Source organism: Ranitomeya variabilis, unplaced genomic scaffold (genome assembly GCF_051348905.1).
Source record: "Ranitomeya variabilis isolate aRanVar5 unplaced genomic scaffold, aRanVar5.hap1 Scaffold_97, whole genome shotgun sequence".
Lineage (NCBI taxonomy): Eukaryota > Metazoa > Chordata > Amphibia > Anura > Dendrobatidae > Ranitomeya > Ranitomeya variabilis.
The window spans coordinates 154652-174896 of NW_027508207.1; the positions used below are offsets into that span (position 1 = coordinate 154652).

Consider the following 20245-nt stretch of genomic DNA (forward strand, 5'->3'; position numbering starts at 1 on the left):
GAGGTTTTCCTCTGATGACTCTTCCATGAAGGTCATATTTGTGCAGGTGTCTCTGAACAGTAGAACAATGTACCACAACTCCAGAGTCTGCTCAATCTTTCTGAAGGTCTTTTGCAGCCAAGTGGGAGTTCTGATTTGCTTCTCTACCAATCCTATGAGCAGCTCTTGATTACATTTTCCTTGGTCTTCCAGACCTTATCTTGACCTCCACTGTTTCTGGTAACTGCCATTTTTTAACTACATTACTAAATGAGGAAAAGGCAACATGGAAACGCTTTTCTATCTTCTTATAGCCTTCTCCTGCTTTGTGGGCTCCACCATTTTCCTTTTCAGAATGCTAGGCAGCCGCTTAGAAGAATTCAAAGCTGCTGTTTTTTGGTTAGAGGAGGCTGGGTTTTTATAAAGCTGGGAAATTTCCATCATCGGCCTTTCCTAACAATTATAGTGAAGAAGCCATAACCTTAACAGGCTAATTAAGGTCTGAAACCTGGGTCAAAGTTATCTGAGCACACATATATCCAAGGGTGCACAAACCTTGGCATCAGCCAGTTGTCCTTTAAGTAATTTTGAAAATCTAAAAGATGAAATTACCGTATATACTCGAGTATAAGCCGAGATTTCCAGCCCACTTTTTTTGGCTGAAAGTAACCCTCTCGGCTTATACTCGAGTCATACCCAAGGGTCGGCAGGGGAGGGGGAGCGGAGCTTTGTAATAATACTGCTCGGGAGACCCCGATCTGCCCCCCCACACCGCCACCGATCTCCTGATGCAATCCTGAACGTGGACACTGTCATGATTCCCAATGGCAGGGACATAGTCAAAATCAGGACTAGCTCTAGGAGGATGGAAACTAAGCTGACCGCGATGCTGAACCTAACGCACAACTAACAATAGCCGGGGAACATACCTGCGAGTTATCCCTAGATGTCTCGCACCAGCCGGAGATCTAGCTACCCCTAATAGAGAAAAACACAGACCTGGCTTGCCTCCAGGGAAACCCCAAAAGTGATAGTAGCCCCCAACATATAATGACGGTTAGTTGAGAGGAAAACACGTACGTAGTATGAATACAGGTTCAGCAAAGAGAGGCCCACTAACTAGATAGCAGAAAATACAAAAGAGGACTTCGCGGTCAACTCAAAACCCTACAAAATACCATCCTGAAATTCCCTTAACTCCGATATCAACTCATGACACCGGAGTGGTCATTTCAGTTCACTAGAGCTTCCAGCAGCAAGATTCATATAAATGCACGCTGGACAAAACAGACACAAAAATACAAATGATCCAACTTAGCTGACTCAGCAGACTTAGGAGCAGGTAGCAAGCAACAGAGGGACTCTGGTAACATTGATAGCCGGCACTAGAATGACTGAGAAGCCAGGTTATATAGGAAACTCCCATTTCCTGATGGGAACAGGTGCACTGGAAATACAAGACAGAAGTCAGCCAGTCCCATCAGTAACCACCAGAGGGAGCCCACAAACAGAATTCACAACAGTACCCCCCCCTTAAGGAGGGGGCACCGAACCCTCATGAGAACCACCAGGGCGATCTGGATGAGCCCTATGAAAGGCGCGGACCAAATCAGAGGCATGAACATCAGAGGCAGTTACCCAAGAATTATCTTCCTGACCATATCCCTTCCATTTAACCAAATATTGAAGTCTCCGTCTGGAAACGCGAGAGTCCAAAATCTTCTCCACAACATACTCCAATTCACCCTCCACCAGCACAGGAGCAGGAGGCTCAACAGAAGGAACAACCGGTACCTCGTACCTCCGCAACAACGACCGATGGAAGACATTATGAATAGTGAAAGATGCTGGTAGGTCCAAACGAAAAGATACAGGATTAAGAATCTCCAAAATCTTATAAGGACCTATGAACCGAGGTTTAAACTTAGGAGAAGAGACCTTCATAGGGACAAAACGAGAAGACAACCACACCAAGTCCCCAACACGAAGACGATAACCCACACGACGACGACGATTAGCAAACTGCTGAGTCTTCTCCTGGGACAACTTCAAATTGTCCACCACATGACTCCAGATCCGGTGCAGTCTATCCACCATAGTGTCCACTCCAGGGCAATCCGAAGATTCCACCTGGCCAGATGAAAAACGAGGGTGAAACCCTGAATTGCAAAAGAAAGGAGAAACCAGAGTGGCAGAACTAGCCCGATTATTGAGGGCAAACTCTGCCAACGGCAAAAAGGCGACCCAATCATCCTGATCAGCAGACACAAAACACCTCAAATAAGTCTCCAAGGTCTGATTAGTACGCTCCGTCTGGCCATTCGTCTGAGGATGGAATGCAGACGAAAAAGACAAATCAATGCCCATCCTGGCACAGAACGCCCGCCAGAATCTAGACACAAATTGGGATCCCCTGTCAGAAACGATGTTTTCCGGGATACCATGTAAATGAACCACATTCTGGAAAAACAAAGGAACCAACTCCGATGAAGAAGGCAACTTGGGCAAGTGTACCAAATGAACCATTTTAGAAAAACGGTCACACACCACCCAAATGACGGACATTTTCTGAGAAACCGGGAGATCCGAAATAAAGTCCATAGAGATGTGCGTCCAAGGTCTCTTCGGAATAGGCAAGGACAACAACAATCCACTAGCACGAGAACAGCAAGGCTTGGCCCGAGCACAAACATCACAAGACTGTACAAAAGCACGCACATCCCGAGACAGGGAAGGCCACCAGAAGGACCTGGCCACCAATTCTCTGGTACCAAAGATTCCAGGGTGGCCTGCCAACACAGAAGAATGAACCTCCGAGATGACTCTACTGGTCCACTCATCTGGAACAAACAGTCTCCCAGGCGGACAACGATCAGGCCTATCCGCCTGAAACTCCTGCAAAGCACGTCGCAAGTCTGGGGAGACAGCAGACAATATCACCCCATCCTTAAGGATACCCGTAGGCTCAGAATCACCAGGGGAGTCAGGCTCAAAACTCCTAGAAAGGGCATCTGCCTTCACATTTTTTGAACCTGGCAGGTATGAAACCACAAAATTAAACCGAGAGAAAAACAACGACCAGCGCGCCTGTCTAGGATTCAGAGGCCTGGCAGACTCAAGGTAAATCAGATTCTTGTGATCAGTTAAGACCACCACCTGATGTCTGGCACCCTCAAGCCAATGACGCCACTCCTCACATGCCCACTTCATAGCCAAGAGCTCCCGATTACCAACATCATAATTTCGCTCGGCGGGCGAAAATTTTCGAGAGAAGAACGCACATGGTCTCATGACTGAGCAATCGGAACTTCTCTGCGACAAAACCGCCCCAGCTCCAATCTCGGAAGCATCAACCTCGACCTGAAAAGGGAGTGAAACATCAGGCTGGCGCAACACAGGGGCAGAAGAAAAGCGGCGCTTAAGCTCCCGAAAGGCCTCCACAGCCGCAGAGGACCAATTGGCAACATCAGCACCCTTCTTAGTCAAATCAGTCAGAGGCTTAGCAACACTCGAAAAACCAGTTATGAATCGACGATAGAAATTAGCAAAGCCCAAGAATTTCTGAAGACACTTCAGAGAAGTAGGCTGCGTCCAATCACAAATAGCCCGAACCATGACAGGATCCATCTCAATAGAAGAAGGAGAAAAAATGTACCCCAAAAAAGAGATCTTCTGAACCCCAAAAATACACTTTGAACCCTTCACAAACAAAGAATTGGCCCGCAAAACCTGAAAAACCTTTCTGACCTGTTAAACATGCGACTCCCAGTCATCCGAAAAAATCAAAATATCGTCCAAATACACAATCATAAATTTATCCAGATATTCACGGAAAATATTGTGCATAAAGGACTGAAAGACTGAAGGAGCATTAGAAAGTCCAAAAGGCATTACCAAATACTCAAAATGGCCCTCGGGCGTATTAAATGCAGTTTTCCACTCATCTCCCTGCTTAATCCGCACCAAATTATACGCACCCCGAAGATCAATCTTAGAGAACCACCTTGCCCCTTTAATACGAGCAAACAAATCGGTCAATAGTGGCAAAGGATACTGGTATTTGACTGTAATCTTATTCAACAGCCGATAATCAATACAAGGCCTCAGGGAACCATCTTTTTTACCCACAAAAAAAAACCTGCTCCCAAAGGAGACGAGGACGGACGGATATGTCCCTTTTCCAAGGACTCCTTAATATACTCTCGCATAGCAGCATGTTCAGGCACTGACAGATTGAACAAGCGACCATTAGGAAATTTGCTGCCAGGAATCAAATCTATAGCACAATCGCAATCCCTGTGAGGAGGGAAAGAACTAAGTTTAGGCTCCTCAAAAACATCACAGTAGTCAGACAAAAATGCCGGAACCTCAGAGGGAGTAGATGAAGCAATGGAAACCAAAGGTACCTCCCCATGAGCCCCCTGACATCCCCAGCTTACCACAGACACTGTTTTCCAGTCAAGGACTGGGTTATGAGTTTGTAACCATGGCAATCCAAGCACTAAAACATCATGCAAGTTATACAACACAAGGAAGCGAATCACCTCCTGATGGTCTGGAGTCATACACATAGTCACTTGTGTCCAGTATTGTGGTTTATTCCTAGCCAGTGGTGTAGAGTCAATACCCTTCAAAGGGATAGGGACTTCCAGAGGCTCTAGACTGAACCCACAACGCCTGGCAAAGGACCAATCCATAAGACTCAGGGAGGCGCCAGAATCCACATAAGCATCCACAGTAATAGAAGATAACGAACAAATCAAAGTCACAGACAAAATAAACTTAAGGTACCGTTACACTAAGCAACTTACCAGCGATCGCGACCAGCGACGTGATCGCTGGTAAGTTGCTGTGTGGTCGCTGGGGAGCTGTCACACAGACAGCTCTCTCCAGCGACCAAGCGACTTCGGCATCGCTGAAACTGTCTTCAGCGATGCCGAAGTCCCCATGTAAAAAAAAAAAAAACACTACATACGCACCTTCTGTCGTCCTTCATGTCCCTCGGCGCTTGCCGCACTGACTGTGTCTCAGCGCCGGCCGGCCGTAACAGCGGTGCCCAGCGGTGAACCGCTGTTACTGCAGGTTCACCGCTGGGCTCTGCTTTACGGCCGGACGGCGCTGAGACAGTCAGTACGGCAAGCTCCAGGGGACGTGACGGACAACAGACGGTGAGTATGTAGTGTTTTTTTTTTTACTTTTACCATGGTATCCATGGTAAATATCGGGTTACTAAGCGCGGCCCTGCGCTTAGTAACCCGATGTTTACCATGGATACCAGTGAAGACATCGCTGGATCGGCGTCACACACGGCGATCCAGCGGTGTCAGCGGGAGAGTTGCGACAAAAGAAAGTTCGTCCACTCTCCCTGCAACCAGCGATATCCCAGCAGGATCCAGATCGCTGCTGCGTGCCAAACATAGCGATAACGCTATGCAGGACGCTGCAACGTCACGGATCGCTGGCGATATCGCTGCAACCTCGCCTAGTGTGACGGTACCTTTAGACTGCAAAGTGCCAATTGCAAAAGATTTATCAACCTTTTTTGTGCGTTTAGAGCATGCTGATATAACATGAGCAGAATCACCACAATAGAAGCACAACCCATTTTTACGCCTGTAATTCTGCCGTTCGCTTCTAGATAGAATTCTATCACATTGCATATTCTCCGGTGTCTGCTCAGAGGACACCGCCAAATGGTGCACAGGTTTGCGCTCCCGTAAACGCCGGTCAATCTGAATAGCCATTGTCATGGACTCGTTCAGACCTGTGGGCGTAGGAAACCCCACCATGACATCTTTAACGGCGTCAGAGAGACCCTCTCTGAAATTCGCCGCCAGGGCGCACTCATTCCACTGAGTAAGCACAGACCACTTTCGAAATTTTTGACAATATATTTCAGCTTCATCATGCCCTTGAGAGAGGGCTATCAAGGTTTTTTCAGCCTGAATCTCCAAATTAGGTTCCTCATAGAGCAACCCCAACGCCAGAAAAAACGCATCCACATTGAGCAGCGCAGGGTCCCCTGGCGCCAATGCAAATGCCCAATTCTGGGGGTCACCCCGCAACAAGGAAATAACAATCTTAACCTGCTGAGCGGGGTCTCCAGCGGAGTGAGATCTCAGTGAAAGATACAATTTACAATTGTGCTTGAAATTCAAAAAACGAGATCTATCTCCAGAAAAAAACTCTGGTATAGGAATCTTAGGTTCAGACATAGAGGCATGTATGATAAAGTCTTGTATATTTTGCACCTTAGAAGCAAGATTATTCAGACTTGAAGCTAAACTCTGGATATCCATTTCTCAACAGCTGAGACCTGAGCCATTCAGGGATTAAGAAGAGAGGAAAGCAGCAAACTGCAATTATGGCTAGACAGAACTTCAGAGCAAAAAAAAAAAAAAGGTGTCAGGAACTTCTTTTCTCTCTTTCTTCAGCCAATACTTTTAACACATTAATGGCCGGCTATACTGTCATGATTCCCAATGGCAGGGACATAGTCAAAATCAGGACTAGCTCTAGGAGGATGGAAACTAAGCTGACCGCGATGCTGAACCTAACGCACAACTAACAATAGCCGGGGAACATACCTGTGTGTTATCCCTAGATGTCTCGCACCAGCCGGAGATCTAGCTACCCCTAATAGAGGAAAACACTGACCTGGCTTGCCTCCAGGGAAACCCCAAAAGTGATAGTAGCCCCCAACATGACGGTTAGTTGAGAGGAAAACACGTACGTAGTATGAATACAGGTTCAGCAAAGAGAGGCCCACTAACTAGATAGCAGAAAATACAAAAGAGGACTTCGCGGTCAACTCAAAACCCTACAAAATACCATCCTGAAATTCCCTTAACTCCGATATCAACTCATGACACCGGAGTGGTCATTTCAGTTCACTAGAGCTTCCAGCAGCAAGATTCATATAAATGCACGCTGGACAAAAGACACAAAAATACAAATGATCCAACTTAGCTGACTCAGCAGACTTAGGAGCAGGTAGCAAGCAACAGAGGGACTCTGGTAACATTGATAGCCGGCACTAGAATGACTGAGAAGCCAGGTTATATAGGAAACTCCCATTTCCTGATGGGAACAGGTGCACTGGAAATACAAGACAGAAGTCAGCCAGTCCCATCAGTAACCACCAGAGGGAGCCCACAAACAGAATTCACAACAGGACATACCCTAAGGGGTGTAGTTTTTAGAATGGTGTCACTTTTGGGTATTTTCAGCCATATAGAACCCTCAAACTGACTTCAAATGTGAGGTGGTCCCTCAAAGGCTAAGCAGACAGCTGTGAGTTGTTAATAGTCTGGGAACCTTTTGGGATATTGTCCCTTTTCCCACATTAGTAACATCAGCCCCGAGCTGTGGGCTTTCCCTCTGCTGGTTATGATAATTACACGGGACCCCACGCCATTTTTGTATTTCATTCTTAATTTTACGCAAGATGTACACAGCAGGTCTCCTGGTGGCGCTGATCTCAGAGAGACCAGGCAACAATGATGAGAGCTGCCGTCAGCAGCCGGCGCCTGGGATAAGCAAGAACTGTACTGAATTTCCCATGTGACGGTACGTGTCACATAGACGACACACGGATGTGAATCACGGACAAACGGATGACCCACGTACATGGACCACGAATCTCACAGTACTGATTTTTCCTATACAGTAATCACCAGGATGTGAGGAGCCCATGCAGGATACTGGGAGAGCTGGGTACGACACTATCTACTGCTGTAACTTGGGCTGGTCAGTGCTAGTAGTATTAAAATGAATGAAAACACGTAAGAGAGTAACACCGCCACCTGGTGGTGATAATTGAGAATGCAGACTCAGTCTTAGGAACAGATGGAACCCATTTTCCGTCACAGCCAATTTTTAGTTTTTCTTCACCTTTTTTCCCCACGAGCCCTGACACTTCTATTGTTCTGTCCCCATCGCTGTATAGCAGTTTATTTTTGGGGAGGAGCGGTACTTTTGTGACTGCTCCCATTCACGTTACAGTAGAATATCCTGAAAAACGAAAAAAAAATGTCACATTTGGGCAAATAACAATGTGATTCCGCCATTGACGTTTGCGTTCTGTTTTTACAGCCATCAATGTGCGGAGAAATGACCGGATTGTCCAGCTCAGTGCAGAGACCATCATCTACAGTCAGGAAAAAGAAACGATTTTTAGTTATTTATTTTTTCACTTTTTCTTTTCCGGGACCGAAAAACGACAATTTTTATGACGGTCACCTCGAGATTAGATCATTACACACGGATGGATCCAGATTTTGATACCGTTTTTTATTTCTTTATTTTTGCTTTAGGATCTTCGGTTTTGTTTTTGGTTAATATTTTTCCGATCTTTTTCTCTATAACTTTTTCCTGTGTTTTCGTCCCCTCTGATCACTTCTCCTATAGGGGGGATCACTAGTATGGCGGCATTTATTCGGCTCCGTCCATGATGGCAAACCATCGGACCCCGCGATCACGTGGTGGGTGGGCAGGTGGTGTCCTAACAAGCGCCGCTCCAGGGTCCTGCTAGTTACACAGCGCAGGCGTCACTGATCGGACCCCCACCTATTGTTCCCTGGCCCAAAATCGGGGTCCGGAGGAGCGGCTGAAGTCAAAGTCTACTGCGCTCACTTGTGGTCTCAGCTGCGTCCTTAGCGCCAAAATAAAAAACTGGGGTCACAGATTCCGGCATGGACCAACCAGTGATCAGGGGTCCGGAAGACCCCAGTAAGTTTCCTTTTATAAAGAGTAGAAAGATAAAAAAGAAAGAGCCAAGACCGAAACCCCTGAAGCCCCCGGAGCCGCTGCAGCCGCCGCCCGTTACCTGGTCCTGCTGCTCCAGGAGCTTCTGCGGGAAGAGCAGCTGCAGGATCTCGTGTCTCCGGCCCCCCGAGGACCCCGCGATACAGAGACCTGCAGGACAGAGCATCAGTAAGGCAGAGACCGGCGGACCCCGCACTGTGCGGCATAAAGGGGCCTCCGAACTGCAACCAAGGCGGACGGAAATCTACAGAACAGGACGGAGCTACTGACTGCGGTAGACAAGGCACTACAAGTCTCAGCAGGCCCAGGGGCAGTGTTGTGCTAGCAGCATGGGAGTTGTGGTTTACCAGTCATGTATATACAGCTCTGGCAAAAATTAAGAGACCACTGCACAATGTTCAGTTTGTCTGATTGTTCTCTTTATATTTTTCAGTAAAATGTAAATTGTTCTTTTATTCTATAAACTTCTGACAACATGTCTCCGAAATTCCCAGCAATAAATTTTGTATTTTCTTCCTGAAAAGGAGAAATGGTCAAAATGTAAAACCCCAGTGATTTCAGACCTCAAATAATGCAAAGAAAACAAGTTCCTAATCATTTAGAAACAACAATACTAATGTTTTACCTCCGGAAGAGATCAGAAATCAATATTTGGTGGAATAACCATGATTTGTAATCTCAGCTTTCCTGCGTCTCGGCAGCTTTCCTCCAGTCTATCACTCTGCTCCTGGTAGAATAATGTCAGCCGTTCTTCTGTGTTTGATGGCTGTGACCATCCGTCATCCTCCTGATTACATTCCAGAGGTTTTCAGTGGGGTTCAGGTCTGGAGATTGGGCGGCCATGACAGGTGACAGGGATTTGATGTGGTGGTCTCTTAATTTTTTCCAGAGCTGTACACAGCCCACAGGTAACAGGCGAGACCCCCGGTACAGGAGGTGACAGGATGTACCCACCGGTGTCCCCCGACCAATCCACGACTCTCGTCACCTCCTGCAGCTCAAATATCCCGATATCTGAGGACAACAGAGAACAATCACTGCGGCCTGATAATGTACGGACCCCCATAATAGCTTCACCCACAAACCCCCCATAACAGTGCGTCCTCCACAGACCCTCATAACAGTGCATAACCCACAGACCCCCCATAACAGTGCATCCTCCACAGATCCCCATAACAGTGCATCCTCCACAGACCCCCATAACAGTGTCCTCCGCAGACCCCCCATAACAGTGTCCTCCACAGACCCCCATAACAGTGCGTCCTCCACAGACCCCCATAACAGTGTCCTCCGCAGACCCCCCATAAGAGTGTCCTCCACAGATCCCCCCCATAACAGTGCGTCCTCCGCAGACCCCCCATAACAGTGTCCTCCACAGACCCCCCATGACAGTGCGCCCTCCACAGACCCCCATAACAGCGTCCTCCGCAGATCCCCCATAACAGTGTCCTCTGCAGACCCCCCATAACAGTGTCCTCCGCAGATCCCCTATAACAGTGCATACTCCGCAGACCTCCATAACAGTGTCCTCCACAGATCCCCCATAACAGTGCGTCCTCCGCAGATCCCCCATAAGTGTCCTCCGCAGACCCCCCATAACAGTGCGTCCTCCGCAGATCCCCCATAAGTGTCCTCCGCAGACCCCCCATAACAGTGCGTCATCCACAGACCCCCATAACAGTGCGTCCTCTGCAGACCCCCATAACAGCGTCCTCCGCAGATCCCCCATAACAGTGTCCTCCACAGACCCCCATAACAATGTCCTCCACAGATCCCCCATAACAGTGTCCTCCACAGATCCCCCATAACAGTGCGTCCTCCGCAGATCCCCCATAACAGTGTCCTCCGCAGATCCCCCATAACAGTGTCCTCCGCAGACCCCCCATAACAGCGTCCTCCGCAGATCCCCCATAACAGTGCATACTCCGCAGACCTCCATAACAGTGTCCTCCACAGATCCCCCATAACAGTGCGTCCTCCGCAGATCCCCCATAACAGTGCGTCGTCCACAGACCCCCATAACAGTGCGTCCTCTGCAGACCCCCATAACAGCGTCCTCCGCAGATCCCCCATAACAGTGTCCTCCACAGACCCCCATAACAGTGTCCTCCACAGACCCCCATAACAGTGTCCTCCACAGATCCCCCATAACAGTGTCCTCCACAGATCCCCCATAACAGTGTCCTCCACAGATCCCCCATAACAGTGTCCTCCGCAGACTAGAATCTGCCAGCGCCTCACTGCTCAGTGTCCATGTTGTTTATGGGCAGATAACCTGTAAAAGTAACAAAATGAACGTTCTTTCCCTTCTGTGAATCGGTCCCATGATTAGATATTTGGAGAGAAGATCGATATATTTTATTGCGATGACATTTTCAGTCCCAAATGTCCCGACTCAAACATGGCCGCTCTGCAGCCTCCGTCACGTTCAGCGCATGTGCGTTAAGCGAAAAGCCAATTTAGTGTTGCGTCACGGTGGTTCGGCGCGGACTCTGCGGAGCGGTTGGCGCATGCGCACACAGTAGTTTGTGTGGTTTGTGGACGCTGAGGAGCTCATGGTGGCGTCTGTGGTTATCCCTCGTGGTCTATGTCGGCAGCGCTGTAGAACTACAAGTCTCAGGATCTCATAGTACTACTGTTCAGTATTTAGTGCCTGTAAAGTGTTTATGTCAGGCTGAGCTCCGTTTGGTGTCACGTGGTGCTGGCGGCTGCCGGTGCTGGTAACCGTCTAGACCGGACTCTTCCTCCGCACTGTTAACCGTTTAGTGACCCTGCCGGTGTTGTTTCATCTGGTTTTTCCTGTGTTTCATCTCTGTGGCGCCGTGTTTCGTCTCTGTGGCGCCGTGTTTCGTCTCTGTGGCGCTGTGTTTCGTCTCTGTGGCGCCGTGTTTCTTCTTTGCGCCATGTTTCGTCTCTGTGGCGCCGTGTTTCGTCTCTGTGGCGCCGTGTTTCGTCTCTGTGGCGCCGTGTTTCGTCTCTGTGGCGCCGTGTTTCGTCTCTGTGGCGCCGTGTTTCGTCTCTGTGGCGCCGTGTTTCGTCTCTGTGGCGCTGTGTTTCGTCTCTGTGGCGCCGTGTTTCTTCTTTGCGCCATGTTTCGTCTCTGTGGCGCCGTGTTTCGTCTCTGTGGCGCCGTGTTTCGTCTCTGTGGCGCCGTGTTTCGTCTCTGTGGCGCCGTGTTTCGTCTCTGTGGCGCCGTGTTTCGTCTCTGTGGCGCCGTGTTTCGTCCCTGTAATAATGTAAAGAGATAAAAGGTAGGCCTCATAACCGGGAATCACCACATAAATAAGAATAGCATGATAGAACACAGCTTTATTTCACAAAATACACAGAAGGCAAAGCACACACATTAAAACCATATAAAAAAAGGGGAGATACAAAGAAACCCCGTACACACAACGGCCCCTAATAAGGCAGAAAAGCCCGCACATAACTGAGGGGTACAAAGTGAACATGCCCACCGATGACAATAGCTATATAGACAGCATGACCATCAAGTCTGTAACATGAGTGCGGCTCGCCCGAGTGCCTGCGCACATGACAAACCAATAAGCAGATGCCAAGTGACATAACAGCACACATCAGCTAAGATGAAGCCAGGAGGAAATAACGGAGGGTTAAATGACGAAAAATACACTATAAAAGGAACATCCAGATGTAACTCCTAAGCAGATAGGGCCAGTACTGCCACCAAGAAGGACATGTAATACTGTCCACTACACACCCAACAGTGAACCTGGCGACTGGAGAGAATGAGGTGCATAAGCGGCAAACCTGCCTTAAATAATAACCCTTCCGTGGCCAGCCATGGGCAGAATCATGTGAGCATGAGGACCCTAATAAGTGAAAGTGCGGGCTGCGGAGACCCAACGCGTGTCGCCAGACTTGTGGCTTCGTCCGGGGTAGTAACCGCATTGCCAGCCTAATGTTTAAATAGGAAATAATCAGTTTACATTACCATGAACAGCTGTGCCTGAGCCAGATTCCCCCATGGAGTATGTGCAATCCTCATTGTACACGCCGAGCCCGGCGTGCGTCCTACTGCGCATGCGCCGGCGTCTCAGAGCGGACATACGTCATCCGCTCAGGGCTGCCTGACAGCGTGCACGCTGTGCATAGTGCGCACGCGCTGGAGTACAATGAAATGGTCACAGGAGTAAGTAAATAAGTGCTGAGTTATACCGCTCTGTGCTACTGACTATGGCCGGCCTCACACTAGCGAGTTTTACGGACGTATGAGCATAAACTACGTCCGTAAAATACGCATTGCACACGGCCCAATGAATCTCTATGGCCCAGCTCCTATCTGCCGTATATTACGCATCCGTAATATACGGTATGTTACAGGCATAAAAAATCCCAGCATGCTGCGTTTGTCACCGTATTGCGCCAATGAAAGTCTATGGGGGCGAGAAAAATACGGATTCCACACGGACCAGCAGTGTGACCTGTGAGAAATACGCAGCGGTGTTAGGGTGCGTGTCCACGTTCAGGAAACGCTGCGTGTTTGATGCTGCGTGGGGCCGCAGCGTCAAACACGCAGCGTCCAGATGTTCCAGTATAGTGGAGGGGATTTTTTAAAATCCCGTGTCCACTATGCGTGAAAACACGCACACGGCGGCCCTGCGACTCCAGACATGCTGCGCGTCTTTTAAGATCGCAGCATGTCCGTGTTCCTTGCGGCGACGCTGCGCCACCGCAAGGAATAACACAGGGCGCTATGCGAGGGGTGCGATGATCCCGGATGTGTGCAATGAACACATCCGGCATCATCGCGTCCCAGAAGGGGGTGGGGCTTAGCGCCGAGCGGGTTTGCTGCTCCGACGATACCGCCGGCCATCCTGATCGTGGACACGCACCCTTAGAGGAAAGCCCGTAATTCAATTGCCAGCTTTTCATTTCTCCTTCCCAAACCCGACAGGATATGAGACATGATTACATACAGTAAACCATCTCATGTCTTTTTTTTGCATATTCCACACTACTAATGTTACTAGTGTGTATGTGCAAAATTTGGGTGCTGTAGCTTGTAAAATAAAGGGTTAAATGGCGGAAAAAAATTGGCGTGGGCTACCGCGCAATTTTCACCGCCAGAGTGGTAAAGTGACACCATTCTAAAAACTGCACCCCTCAAGATGCTTAAAACCACATTCAAGACGTTTATTAACCCTTCAGGTGTCTCACAGCAGCAGAAGCAACATGGAAGGAAAAAATGAACATTTAACTTTTTAGTCACAAAAATGATCTTTTAGCAACAATTTTTTTTATTTTCCCAAGGGTAAAAGGAGAAACTGGACCACGACAGTTATTGTACAATTTCTCCTGAGTACGCTGATACCTCACATGTGGGGGTAAACCACTGTTTGGGCGCACGGCAGGGCTCGGAAGGGAAGGAGCACCATTTGACTTTTTGAATGTAAAATTAGCTCCAATCGTTAGCGGACACCATGTCGCGTTTGGAGAGCCCCTGTGTGCCTAAACATTGGAGCTCCCGCACAAGTGACCCCATTTTGGAAACTAGACCTCCCAAGGAACTAATCTAGATGCATAGTGAGCACTTTAAACCCCCAAGTGCTTCACAGAAGTTTATAACGCAGAGCCAGGAAAATAAAAAATAATTTTTATTTTCTCAAAAATGATTATTTAGCCAGCATTTTTTTATTTTCCCAAGGGTAACAGGAGAAATTTGACCCCAAGAGTTGTTGTCCAGTTTCTCCTGAGTACGCTGATACCCTATATGTGGGGGGAACCACTGTTTGGGCACATGTCGGGGCTCGGAAGGGAGAGAGCACCATTTGACTTTTTCAATGCAAGATTGGCTGGAATTAATGGTGGCGCCATGTCGCATTTGGAGACCCCCTGATGTGCCTATACAGTGGAAACCCCTCAATTCTAACTCAAACACTAACCCCAACACGCCCCTAACCACAACCCTAACCCCAACACACCCCTAACCCTAGTCTTAACCCTTACTCCAACCCTAAGGCTATGTGCCCACGTTGCGGATTTGTGTGCGGATTTTTCGCACCGTTTTTGAAAAATCGGCAGGTAAAAGGCACTGCGTTTTACCTGCGGATTTACCGCGGATTTCCAGTGTTTTTTGTGCGGATTTCACCTGCGGATTCCTATTATGGAGCAGGTGTAAAACGCTGCGGAATCCGCACAAAGAATTGACATGCTGTGGAAAATACAACGCAGTGTTTCTGCGCTGTATTTTCCGCACCATGGGCACAGCGGATTTGGTTTTCCATAGGTTTACGTGGTACTGTAAACCTGATGGAAAACTGATACGAATCCGCAGCCAAATCCGCACCGTGTGCACATAGCCTAATTCTAACCCTAATTCCAACCCTAGCCCTAATTCTAACCCTAATTGTAACCCTAGCCCTAAGTGCAACCCTAACCCTAAGTGCAACCCTAGCCCTAAGTGCAAACCTAACCCTAATTCCAACCCTAGCCCTAATTCTAGCCCTAAGTGCAACCCTAGCCCTAATTCCAACCCTAGCCCTAATTCTAACCCTAATTGTAACCCTAGCCCTAAGTGCAACCCTAACCCTAAGTGCAACCCTAGCCCTAAGTGCAAACCTAACCCTAATTCCAACCCTAGCCCTAATTCTAGCCCTAATTCCAACCCTAGCCCTAATTCTAGCCCTAAGTGCAACCCTAGCCCTAATTCCAACCCTAGCCCTAATTCTAACCCTAATTGTAACCCTAGCCCTAAGTGCAACCCTAGCCCTAAGTGCAACCCTAAGTGCTGAGGACAGGACGGAGGGGTAGGGAACACTGACGGCGGCTGCAGATCGCCGCCGTCAGTCGGTGGGGGGCAGATCGGGGTCTCCAGCTATTGCAGTATCGGCCATGGCTGGATTGTAATATTTCACCAATTTTCATAGGTGAAATATTACAGATTGCTGATTGGCTGTTGCACTTTCAACAGCCAATCAGAGCGATCGTAGCCACGAAGGGGGGGGGGGGCCTGTAGCACCCCTCCCCCTCCCCCTGTCGTTAACCCTTTCCCCGGCCTGCAGGGACGCGATCATTCTGTGACACAGCACAGGCGTCACAGGGCGGATTGACTTTCATGACGCCTACGCTGTGTCACAGGTCGGGAAGGGGTTAAAGGGGTGGTGGACCGAGGCTGATCCCTTTATCCGTGCACGTCCAAGAGCAGCAGCGGCATCAGGAGGACACGTACCCGCCGCATATCGCTGGCACCTGCCCCCCGGCAGCTTCTCCGGGTAAGTTCCGGGGCTGGAGGGCTCTGGGCAGGCGGTCTGGGGCGGCGCTGGATAGAGGGGGCTTTTCCTGATGGTGGTGGCGCTGCCTGGCCCTTCTGGTACCGGCGCCGATAAATTTAGTCCCCAGCTTCGGTTCTCTGCTAGGCCGCATTCTGTAACTCCGCCCCCGCTGTGACGTGTCCCAGCGGCACCGCCCACCTTTCTGGCGCTTCTCGTACAGGACGAGAAGCGCCTCTTGTAATCTCGGCGGCCATCTTCCCTTCTCCCGCGGCCCCTCTGGGCACACACTGGCAGTTGGTCTCTGAGGTAATTTGTCTGGTCTCTGAGGTAATTTGTCTGGTCTCTGAGGTAATTTGTCTGGTCTCTGAGGTAATTTGTCGGGAGCAGCTCCCGCAGGCGTCGGCACTGTCTGGGGAGGCTCACAGCTACAGTGGGGACACAGGGTCTGGGTGAGGGGGCTTCTCTGGACCACCCTCCTCCTCCTGCTGTAACCCTCTCACTGCAGAAGTGTCCTACAGGGGACACACAGAAGGGTACAATGTCCCGACCTAAAGCATCTATACAGGCTCACTAGGCTATTGCAGCCCTTCACTTCATGTACCTCCTTGCCAGTCTGTGTTTCCTTAGGCTCAGACTTCTGCAAGGCCTGTGACCCCCCAAATTACCTCAGGAGCCTCCGCCACCACCAAGCCCAGTGTACCGAGCCCCCCTGAGTGGGCTACGACACTGTCACAATCCATGGCTTCTCTGGCCAAAGTGATTGAGTCCCTCCACGATCCCTCCAGGGGTCGGAGTATGCGCAGGTCTGACATAAATGGATCCTCTCCCTATGGGAGCAGTCGATCAGTAGGTGTCAGCCCTCTAGAAACCTACCGGTGTCTAGGAAAAGGATCAGCAGCACGTCCCCAGAGCGTTCACGTGCATTCTTGTTGGCGAGTTACGCTTCTCGCTCTCCCTCCCCAGGGGTCAGTAACTACCGCGATTCTGAGTACGAATCGGGCGGCCCCTTGGACTTGGATTCACAAGACTTCCAGGTGCTCGCATAGGCAGCACATATACTAAAATTGGAACGATACAGAGAAGATTATCATGGCCCCTGCGCAAGGTTGACACGCAAATTCGTGAAGCGTTCCATAAAAATGGTGGATTCGCTGATGGAGGAGGTCAATCTGACACATTGAAGAGAAATCTGATTCCGTTCCGGATCAAGCTGCATCCTTTAAGAGGACTAAACACCCCCATAAGACTTTTGCAGTCCACCCTGAGTTTACGGCCATACGCAATCGTTACAGGGAGCGACCGGACAAACGCTTCACAGGACAAAAGTCTCTCGAAGCGAAATATCCTTTTTCGGCTGTGCCGGGGAAGGATTGAGCTGAATCCCCTGTTGTAGACCCTCCAGTTTCTCGCCTGGCATCCAAGACCCTTTTATCCGTAACGGATGGGTCATCCTTTAAAAATCCCACAGACCATCAGATGGAACACCAGGCTCGCTCTGTTTTTTGAGGCCTCAGGCTCGGCCCTCTGCCCTTCAGTCGCTGCAGAATGGGTTTCTAAGGCGATAGTCTTCTGGGCAGATACCCTGGCCAAATCCATTCAGAGCGGTAATTATCTCCTCTGAAGCAGTCAAATTTTGTGGCCTGGACATTACCTGGTACACGCATTTTGGTTGCAGCTGGCTGTTCTGCTCTATTGGCAGCGAACGCAGTCACGATCAGCAGAGCATTATGCTCAGAGAGTGGAAAGTGGACTCTGCATAAAAAAAAAAAGTCCTTGATATCTCTGCCTTTCCAGAGTGGTCGCCTATTTGGTAAGAACATGGATCAGCTTATTTCTGATGCCACGGGAGGAAAGAGTAAATTTCTTCCCCAGCAGAGGCTTAGGTGTCTTTTTCGGAGACATCAACAATTTCGTTTCCGATCCCTTTGCTCCAACCCGGGCTGGTCCACCGTCGCTACCTTCCCCGGGTCAGGGCACTCCCCCACACAGGGACATAGGTTCTCAAGTCTCCTACAGACCTAGTCGACACTGGTCTTGCCCTAAACAGTTGAGATCTAAGGGATCTAGGTCTCAGAGATTTTCCGCCGCTGACTCCTGGCATCGTCTGGTCGACACCGGCAGGGTGGGCGGCCGCCTACTTCTATTCAGTCAGGCCTGGCTGTCCGTATTTTACAAGACCTCAAACTTCTAAACAAGTTTGTCAAGGTTTGTCATTTTCGCATGGAATCTCTGCATTCAGTCTTCGCTTCTATGGAAGAGGGAATGTTTTTTTGGCATCCATCGACATCCAAGATGCTTACCTACATATCCCGATCTTTCATCCGCCACTAGAGATTCCTGCGCTTCGCCATTCACGACCAGCATTTCCCATTTTGAGTCACTCCGCAAGACTGGGTCATTACCCCGGTTCCAGGAAATGAGAAGTTCAAGGGTTTCTAGTCGAATCTATTTGTGGTCCCAAAAGAGGATGGTACAGCCAGGGCCATCCTGGACCTAAAGCTTCTGAACAATTCTGTCAGAGTACGGCATTTGAGGATGGAGTCTCCCTCTCTCCAAGGGTTCCTGCACTTCGCCATCCGCGAAGAACATTTTCAGTTTAGCCTTGCCCTTCGGCCTTGCTACCGCCCCCAGGGTATGCTCAAAGGTCATGGCGGCAGTCATGTCCAGTCTACATTCTCAGGGCCTGGTCGTCTTGCTAGCCCTTCAGCAAGTGGCCTGAGCACTTTGTCAACCATCTGTTCGTTCCATCCGCCTTGGCATGAGGGACAACATGCGCTTTGGACGCATGTGACAGGAGCCTCTTCTCCCTCGTCAACATACTGCCCAGGGTAAATGGTCTCCTCAGAGGAGTGTTCTCTTCCCATCTACTGTATGTGCTGGAGATCCGAGCGATCTGGCTGTTCCTGCGGCGGTTCCATCGTCTCCTGACAGGCTGTCCCATCCGAATTCAATCAGACAATGCCATGGCCATGGCTTACAGAGGGGTCATCTGCAGCAAAGCGCGAGGTGGAACACATCCTTCACTAGGCCAATAGAAACCACTCCGTTATCTCGGCTGTTAACTCCTGAGCATGGAAAACTGGGCTGCGGACTTCCTCAGCTGTCAAGGCCTGCCCTCGGGAGAGTGGTCTCTTAATCCGGAAATTTTCCAGCAGACCTATCTTCACTAGAGGACACCAGACGTGGATCTGAATGCCAAGATGCTTGAGTTTGTAGCTCGATTACGGGACCTGAGAGCCATCGGGTGGACGCGCTCGTCCTTCCGTGGAGTCAGTTTAGTCTTCCCTACATGTTTTCCCCCATTGCTTTTGATTCCGAAGGCCTTCAGGAAGATCAAAGCAGAGGGAGTACCGGTGATCCCAGTTGCTCCTGACTGGCCACGCCGAGCGTGGTACGCAGAATTAGTGCAGCTTGTCAGACATCCCTTTGCAATCACCAGATCGACCAGACCTGCCTTTCCAGGGCCCGTTTGACACCAGAACTCAGGGCCCTGAGTTTGTGGGCTTGGCCGTTGACTCCTGGGTCCTAACCGTAGCTGGTTTCTCCCATGAGGTAGTTTCCACCATGATTAATGCTCTGAAGCCGGTGTCAGTACGCATCAGAAGCTGGTGTTAGTACGCATCTATCATCGGACCTGGAAAGCCTTTTTTGAATTCCTTCAGTCCGGTCTGTACTCGGGCCTAGCGCCGAGCTCCCTCAAAGGGTGGGTCTGCCTTGTCCTTATTGTTTCAGAATAAAGTCTCTTCCAAACCGCAGGTGAGAACTTTCTTTCTGGGAGTCTCTTGTGTGGTACCTCTACATAGCGCCCTTAGACGCCTGGGACCTTAACTTGGTCCTAGGTGTCCTATAGGAATCTCCCTTCGAACCGTTACAGGTTGTCTCTCCTACCTCTCATGGAAGGTCGCCTTCCTAGTCACGGTAACATCAATCAGAAGGATCTCGGAGCTAGTTGCTCTCTCCTGCCAAGCGCCTTTTCTGACTTCAGACACAAGGTAGTCCTCAGGTTGTCCCTGCCCTTCCTTCCAAAAGTGGTGTAGCTGTTTCACCTTATCAAGGATATTGTCCTACCCTCGTTTTGCCCAGCACCGGTGCATCGTGTGGAGAAAGCTTTCCACTCTTCGGATCTTGTGAGGGCTCTCAGAAGGTACGTGTCTAAGACGGTGCCTTTTTGCCAGACGGACGCCCTGTTCGTGCTCTCGAAGGGGCACCGGAAGGGATCGACCGCTTCTAAGTCAGGAATAGCCACATGGATTCGGTCGGCTATT

The 20245-nt window shown here is 49.6% G+C and overlaps 1 non-coding gene and 1 pseudogene across 2 annotated transcripts in view; both read left to right on the forward strand.

Annotated features, from left to right (window-relative positions):
- The first annotated feature begins 15754 nt into the window (after positions 1-15754).
- LOC143792897 (piwi-like protein 1) overlaps positions 15755-20245 on the forward strand; it is a 107111-nt pseudogene continuing 102620 nt past the window's right edge. The window contains exon 1 of the transcript XR_013219991.1: positions 15755-15980. The product of XR_013219991.1 is annotated as a piwi-like protein 1 (transcript). The remainder of the gene's footprint in view (positions 15981-20245) is intronic.
- On the forward strand, positions 17015-17121 carry LOC143792899 (U6 spliceosomal RNA). The gene has a single exon (XR_013219992.1). It is a non-coding gene; the product is annotated as a U6 spliceosomal RNA (small nuclear RNA).